Source organism: Echinops telfairi, unplaced genomic scaffold (genome assembly GCF_000313985.2).
Source record: "Echinops telfairi isolate 266 unplaced genomic scaffold, ASM31398v2 ScPeMD7_5868;HRSCAF=6743_0, whole genome shotgun sequence".
In the NCBI taxonomy this organism is placed as follows: domain Eukaryota; kingdom Metazoa; phylum Chordata; class Mammalia; order Afrosoricida; family Tenrecidae; genus Echinops; species Echinops telfairi.
Window position 1 is genome coordinate 11156863 of NW_022109767.1, and position 6702 is coordinate 11163564.

Genomic DNA, 6702 nt, shown 5'->3' on the forward strand with positions numbered 1-6702 from the left:
GGGGAACACCGTCCTCAAGGCCTGGTGACCCAGGATGTGTTCCACTCTCTCCTCCTGCCCCTTCACCTGTTCCCGTGTGCTCTGATCAGATATGTCCCTCTCCCTGAGCTGCAGATTCAGTGCTGTCCTCTGAAATAAATTCTCCTGGGGGGAGGGGCTGGTGTCCACGTAGTTGGGATTGGGGCCAGCCCCCCAGACCTCTCCACTGTTTCCTTACTCCACGCCGGCATATTGCATTCACATCTTGGCCATTTTCTTTCTTCTTGAACTTGATATCAGTTCCCCTTTATCCCCTCCCTACCCAACCCTATCCCCTAGGAACCCTTATTCATTTATTTATTTGTTTATTATTGCCGTCTCTTACACCATCCACTATATACAGTCACATATAGTTCTGTTATTCACTCCCCTTGAGGGAGGTTATACAGTCATCCATATTATCAGCACCCCACCCCCACCCCACCTCACCCCCACATTTCCCATACCTTTCGCGCTGTAATTCTGATGTTTGAGGTTTGAAGGGGATGTGAGGCCGGCAGTTTGACAACGTTGTTGCCCTCGCTGAGGATGTCGTTGGAGACTGCCTCAGGGCCGTGTCCGCGGCCGAGACAAGACGAGAATTCCGCTGTGCACCTCTGGCCGGCTCCGTCTCCACCTAGTCGCCACCTTCGCTCAACTTTCCAACCTTCACTTCCACACGCTCCACCGTCTCGCATCCATCAGCACAAGTGCTGAAGTGCTGATTTCTTGGGGATGTCATCCCCATACACTTTTGGTCAAGTGTCAATGATTTCACCATTCTTCCACCCAAGCTTCCTGACAAATTTGATGTTTGTTTTCCCTTCAATTTTATCAGCATTCACATCGCTCTCTCATCGGGGCTCTTGTCAAACTGATGTTTTATCCTTCTTGGTGCCTCCCACTGGAGCCCACTCAGACAGATTATGACAAGTTAGGAGTTTAGTGAAAAAAAGTGTTTGAAATCAAACATAGCCTTTTCATAATACACATTTTTCATGAACGATTTGAAGACCAGATAGCCTTTGTGAGAAAGACACTGCATAACAAATGGTCCTTCGACTTAAGAGACTTTAACACAACAGTAAACATGGCTGCTGGGGGTCAGAAATTCAGGAGTGGTTCCCACAGGCTGTTCTGCCTTCCCCCACCCCCCCACCCCCAGGTTGCCATTGGGACGTCTCTCTGGGCTGCCAACAGCCAACACCTGAGGTTGGGACTGCAGCTGGGAGGACCTGCTTCCAGAGCGGCTCACTCTCCTACCTGGTAGGCCAGTGAGGAACACCAGGTAGCCCTGTCCTTGCCCTGAGAAGGTGACGGTTGACTGTCCCAGAGCGATCCAAGAGCATGAACAGCAGCCACAATGTCTTCCTCCGCCTGCTAGCAGAAGTCACACACTGTGGCACCCAATAGATCCTAGTGGTGAGGACTGAGTCCTTGGGTCCTGCCTGCACTCAAGGGGGTTCCCACTATCACTGTTCATCAACCAGGCTCTGCATTTTAAAGAAGTGTCAAAAGGATTGAACCCATGGGACAAAGCAAGCATAACTGTTACCTGCAAGTGAAGTTCAGAGTCTAGATCATGTCTTGAGCCCCGGTTGCCATGGTGTTCAATAGGCTTCACAAAGACCTCTTGGGTTGCTAGAGGAAAGCCATATATTCCATAGGGTTTTCATGGCTGACTTCGGAAACAGGTCTCCAAGTCTTTCTTCCAAGGTGCCTCTGGGTGTGTATGGACCACTGTCCTTTCCAGTGCTTAATTAACTGTGCCATCCTGGGACTCCTGTTTATAAATGGCTGGGTCAAAGGGAAAACCACACTCAATGACAAAAGTAGCAGATAATATCAGGACCAAGCCCAATCCCTAGGACGCTCTGAAGTGTGAACTCATCAGCGAACACACCAGACTAATTAATCTAGTGATCAGAGACTTGACTTATGCTTCTATCTCCAGTTGTATTTCTCACCGAATTCTTCTCGTCAGCTCTGCTTCTTTGGAGATGCAAGGACATGACTGCAGTTGAATGGCTGTACTCCAAAATCTGAATCCTAAGGAATCCCAACATATCTCTAGTTATCAAAGCAAGCAGTGATATTAGTGGTTAATTTTAGAAAGAAAATTGCCAAACAAGAGGAGTTCATGAATATTGATTTGCTTTTCCCTGAAGATATTTACAAATATTAGTCCATTCTGGCCCATAATGACCCGACAGGACAAAGCAGCACTGCCTCCATGAGTTTCCACATCTGTACATCTTCGTGGACATAGAATCCCCCTCTTTCTCTCATGGAGCAGCGGGTAGTTTTAAACAGGTGACCTGGCAGTTCGCAGCCCAGAGAGTAGCCCCTCACATGGCCCAGGGCTCCAGTAATAAATAAGCAGGCTTATTTTTATTTATTATTAATATTGACATGATTCCAAATGTTTTGGCTATGTGCAAAAAATAAGTTCAAAGGAAGCCTGTGGGTGCAGTGATTAAGTGCTGAAACCCGACTGCATGTCACTGTAGTCACAAGTTGGGAGCACAGCACAGACTGACCAGCAGTTGTGACCTACAAGTGTGAGGGCTTCGTTACTCAAAGGTAGAGACAAGAGAACAGTGCCCCGATCACCTCTACATTTCCAAAAGTGGGGCGCCCATCCACAGGGTTCACGTTTTGGAAGGAGGCTACCTGAACTCCCCTCTCCCAGCATTAAATACTAATTGGGCAGCCATAGGTATGTGCCAAATATTAGGCATGGAGAACAGGGAGGGGAGGGACAATGAGAAGGATCAATAAAAGGTCAAAAGTGGGCAATAAATGTGGAAAGCCCCCTGTAGGCTACAGATAGCCTTTACTGCCCCAGTTCAAGCTGCTCTGGGTTTACTGGTGCAAGAGGACAGCCCTCCTTTACCTCACTGAGATAAGAATACTGGGCTTCTCTGGAGGGCAGTCATCTTTCCTTTAAGCGCTTGTACTTTATGTTCATTAGTAGCTATTATGTCCATTAGCAGCCAGAGAGACCGGGGGCAATTGTAGCCCATCTGTACATGGGGCATTAGCAGACTGAACCCACCCAGTGGCTCCCCAGAAGACCTAGTGACCTGCTCCCACAAGTTTTCTGCCTACTAAATCCCATGGCACAGGACGACCCTGTCAGAGGGGTCACTGAGTCATGAGAGCCCTGGGCAGGCACAGTGACCCTTCTCAGCACCCTCCTGCCTTCTTCACAGGGCTGTGGGTCACTCCGGAGCCCACATCATCTTTTCCTGACCCTGACTGGTACAAAGGCACACCTTGGGCTGCTAACCAAATGTTCAGTGGTTTGTGTCCCACCCCCACCCGCCCCCCAGCTGCCTCACACCTCAGAGGAAGGCCTGGGATCTAGTTACAGAGAATCAGCCATTGAACACCCTCTGGAAGAGGGCGGTCAAGCACAGGAGGAAGTGGTGCGCTCGCCTAATTCCCTCCCTGCCCAAACACTTCCCTTTGCCATGAGAGCAGAATTGGATGGTGCCCAGTTACCATTACTGAGTCTTGTGGCCATACAGTCTGCCGAAGGGTCCTGATCTAACGGGGCAGGAGGAGGGGGAGATGGAATGTGGAACAAAATTCAAAGTTCTCACGGAATCCTGACTTTCTGGAGCTTCTGAGGCTGGATGAACTCCCACGCCAACTGCCCTAAAAATAATCCTTTAACTTGAAATCAAAAATATCCTCCTCTGGTCTTCTTCAAGACATACAATAAAACAAACTCCCTGCAATCAAGTTGATACTGACTCATAGCGATCCTATAGGACAGGGTAGAACTGCCTCTGCGAGTTTCCAAGACTATAATTCTTGATGAGAGTAGAAAGCCCTATCTTTCTCCTGACCTTGCAGTTACCACTACACTACCAGGACTCCAAAGCAAACAATAGGCTACCTGCTTTAATGAACATTTATTTGCCTTGACCATCGTGCTCTTTGAAAGAACTTCCTGTATGGGATCAACTGGACAGCTCCTGTTGAGTGGGGCACTTTGAGATGGGGGAATTACTGCGCAGCTTGAAGGATATAATAGCTGTGAATACACTGAACATGCATATGTTTTGATGTGCACTTTAAACAACAATAAAGTTAAAAAGAAAGAAAGAAAACCTATAGAACCCAGCTCTACCCTGACTCACTGGGCCACCACGGACTAGCATCGACGCCATGGCAACTGCCTTTGTTTTAGCTTCCCTCACCCCCCACGGAACTCATCCACCTTACAAGGAGGACCAGCAAAATGCTTCTGTCCCCGCCATTCCACGAGAGCAAGGCTGGGAGGTCAACATCAAGGGGTAGCAGAGCACCAGTCTAAATATTCTTAAATACTCAAGTCTCCTGCTTCCCACCCCACCCCAGGTCAAGGCAAAGAGCACTGGGTCTTCCCTTAGGGACCAGGGAGCGTCCTCACCCCAATCTCACCCTCTGAGTCTCTGTTTTCTCCTTGCTTTCCTGTCTCACCGGGATTAGACTCCTACCATGTCATAGAGCAGTGGTTCTCAACCTTCCTAATGCCGCAACCCTTTAATACAATTCCTCATGTTGTGGTGCACCTCCAAGCAAAAATTATTTTTGTTGCTACTTCTTAACTATAATTTTGCTACTGTTATGAATCGGGCGACCCCTGGGAAAGGGTCGTTCAACCCATAAAGGGGTCGAGACCCACCGGTTGATAAAGATAAGTGGTGTCACGTCACTTGGGGATGTGGTTTGTATGCAGGAAAGATTTAATATTGATAAAAGTACCACCATTGCATCATTTGCTTATTTGCTATAAAAGACTTCATTTGCACTATCTCAACAATCCTATGAGCTAGCAACTATCATGACCCGTTCTATAGATGAAGAAACTGAGTCTGAAGCAGACTAAGGGTTTGTCAAGATCACAAAGGTCAGGAGATGGGTTTCCAATATAGAAAGACCATCTCCATCAGTCAACTCAAGATTTGTCCCTGTCAAAAATCTCACCCACTCCTGGGTCCTTGCTTCCAAGCTGGCAGACAAGAGAAGAAACAACAGTTGGGCCAATAAGGGCCGTGGCCACGGGCAGCTGCAGGCCGAGTTAAAACCATTGAGATGTTCGGAATCTAAAGCAGGGCAGAGGCCTAAGCCATCAGGGACATTTGCAAAGTGACTGTCTTGAACACATACCTGCTTCCCCAGCTATGCACGTGTTGTACCGGTCACCTCAAGGTGGTCAGGAACCGGTCATCTGAAGCCTGAAAGGACAGAACCCCCAACCCCAATTTAGACCTGCAGATGCTGCCCGAAAAAGCTCTTCAAGACCGATGTAAAAATGAGAAGTTTAAGAAAAGCTTGCATGAAAATGAAATGTAAATGATGCTTCTAAAAATCTGGCCCAGAAGCAACAAGTGGCCGTGGTCCCCTTCCCTTCTGGTCAGCTCAGGGACATGTCAGCTGCATCTCCTTGATCCTAAGGGGGTGAAGGGGAGCTCTTGACTAAAAGCTGGAGTACTCCTGAATACAGATTTTGTAGCTAGAGAAGGCAGTGGTGTTTTGTTTGTTAACCTTGATATCATAAAGTTACGCTAGGTAAAAATAGAGTAAGAAGAGTTGGGGAAACAGGACCTGGAAGAGAATGGATGCGGAGCGTTATAATGAACAGTCTTGGAGGTAGGCCTTCACATTTGTGAGTAGATGAATCCCAGCCCCATTCTCCTGGCTAAACATCATCCCCACAATCTCCCTCCATCATAGTGCTATTATTAAGATGTTGCTTACAAGCCCATGGCTGCTTACCATACGCCTGGAGGGTATCTGTCAGTGAAGAATAATCAGGCTCTTATTGCCCACCCCTCCCAAAGCCTCAGTTGACTCCCTTCCGATACTGATCATAGATTGTTCCCCCTGGAGAGAGCTCAGGGACATCCGAGGTGGAGTCACCATCCTACCTCTAGTACCTGCTCATCTTGTTAGGTATGTGCCTCTCGTACCTTCCCTTCCTGTTATGTATGTGAATGACGTGGTACCTTCCCTTCCTGTTATGTATGTGAATGACGTGGCTTGAAGGCCCAGTGATTATGTAAGCCAGTTGGAGAATACATTAGCTCTCTCTTGGTCCTGGCTTCATGGAAGAGGTGAACACCCTAAACTTTTTATCTGTCTCTTGATTCTTCCTCTTCAATTGCACACTGCTCCACAGGACCCTCTCGGTTGTAAGGCTGGATCTTACTAAAGAGAAGCAAATCTCCCCACTCCTTAAGTGTGGACTACCAAGAGGATAGTATGGAAAGGGTACAGGAAAGTAACTTGAGTCAAAGCTAACAACTTCATCCAGGTAATCCACGGCAATGCAGTTTGAACCTCTCAACCTCTGTTGTCTTGCTCCTAAAAACTCTTGACCCAAGTTTAATCATGAGGAAAACATCAGGCAAATTCTGGTAGAGGGGCGTTCTATAATATTCTACCTGGCCAGCAGTCCTTAAACCTGCTACAGACAGAAGAAAGAAAGAAAAGTCAGAAGTACTGGCAAAAGCCAAAAAGAAACAAGAAGATACAACGATTGTACCGTTTCCCAAAAATAAGACAGTGTCTCATATTAATTTTTGCTCCCAAAGGTGTGCGAGGTCTTCTTTTCAGGGGATGCCTTATTTTTCCATGAAGAAGAATACAGTACACATTTATTGTTTATTGTTTTATTAAAAGAGACCT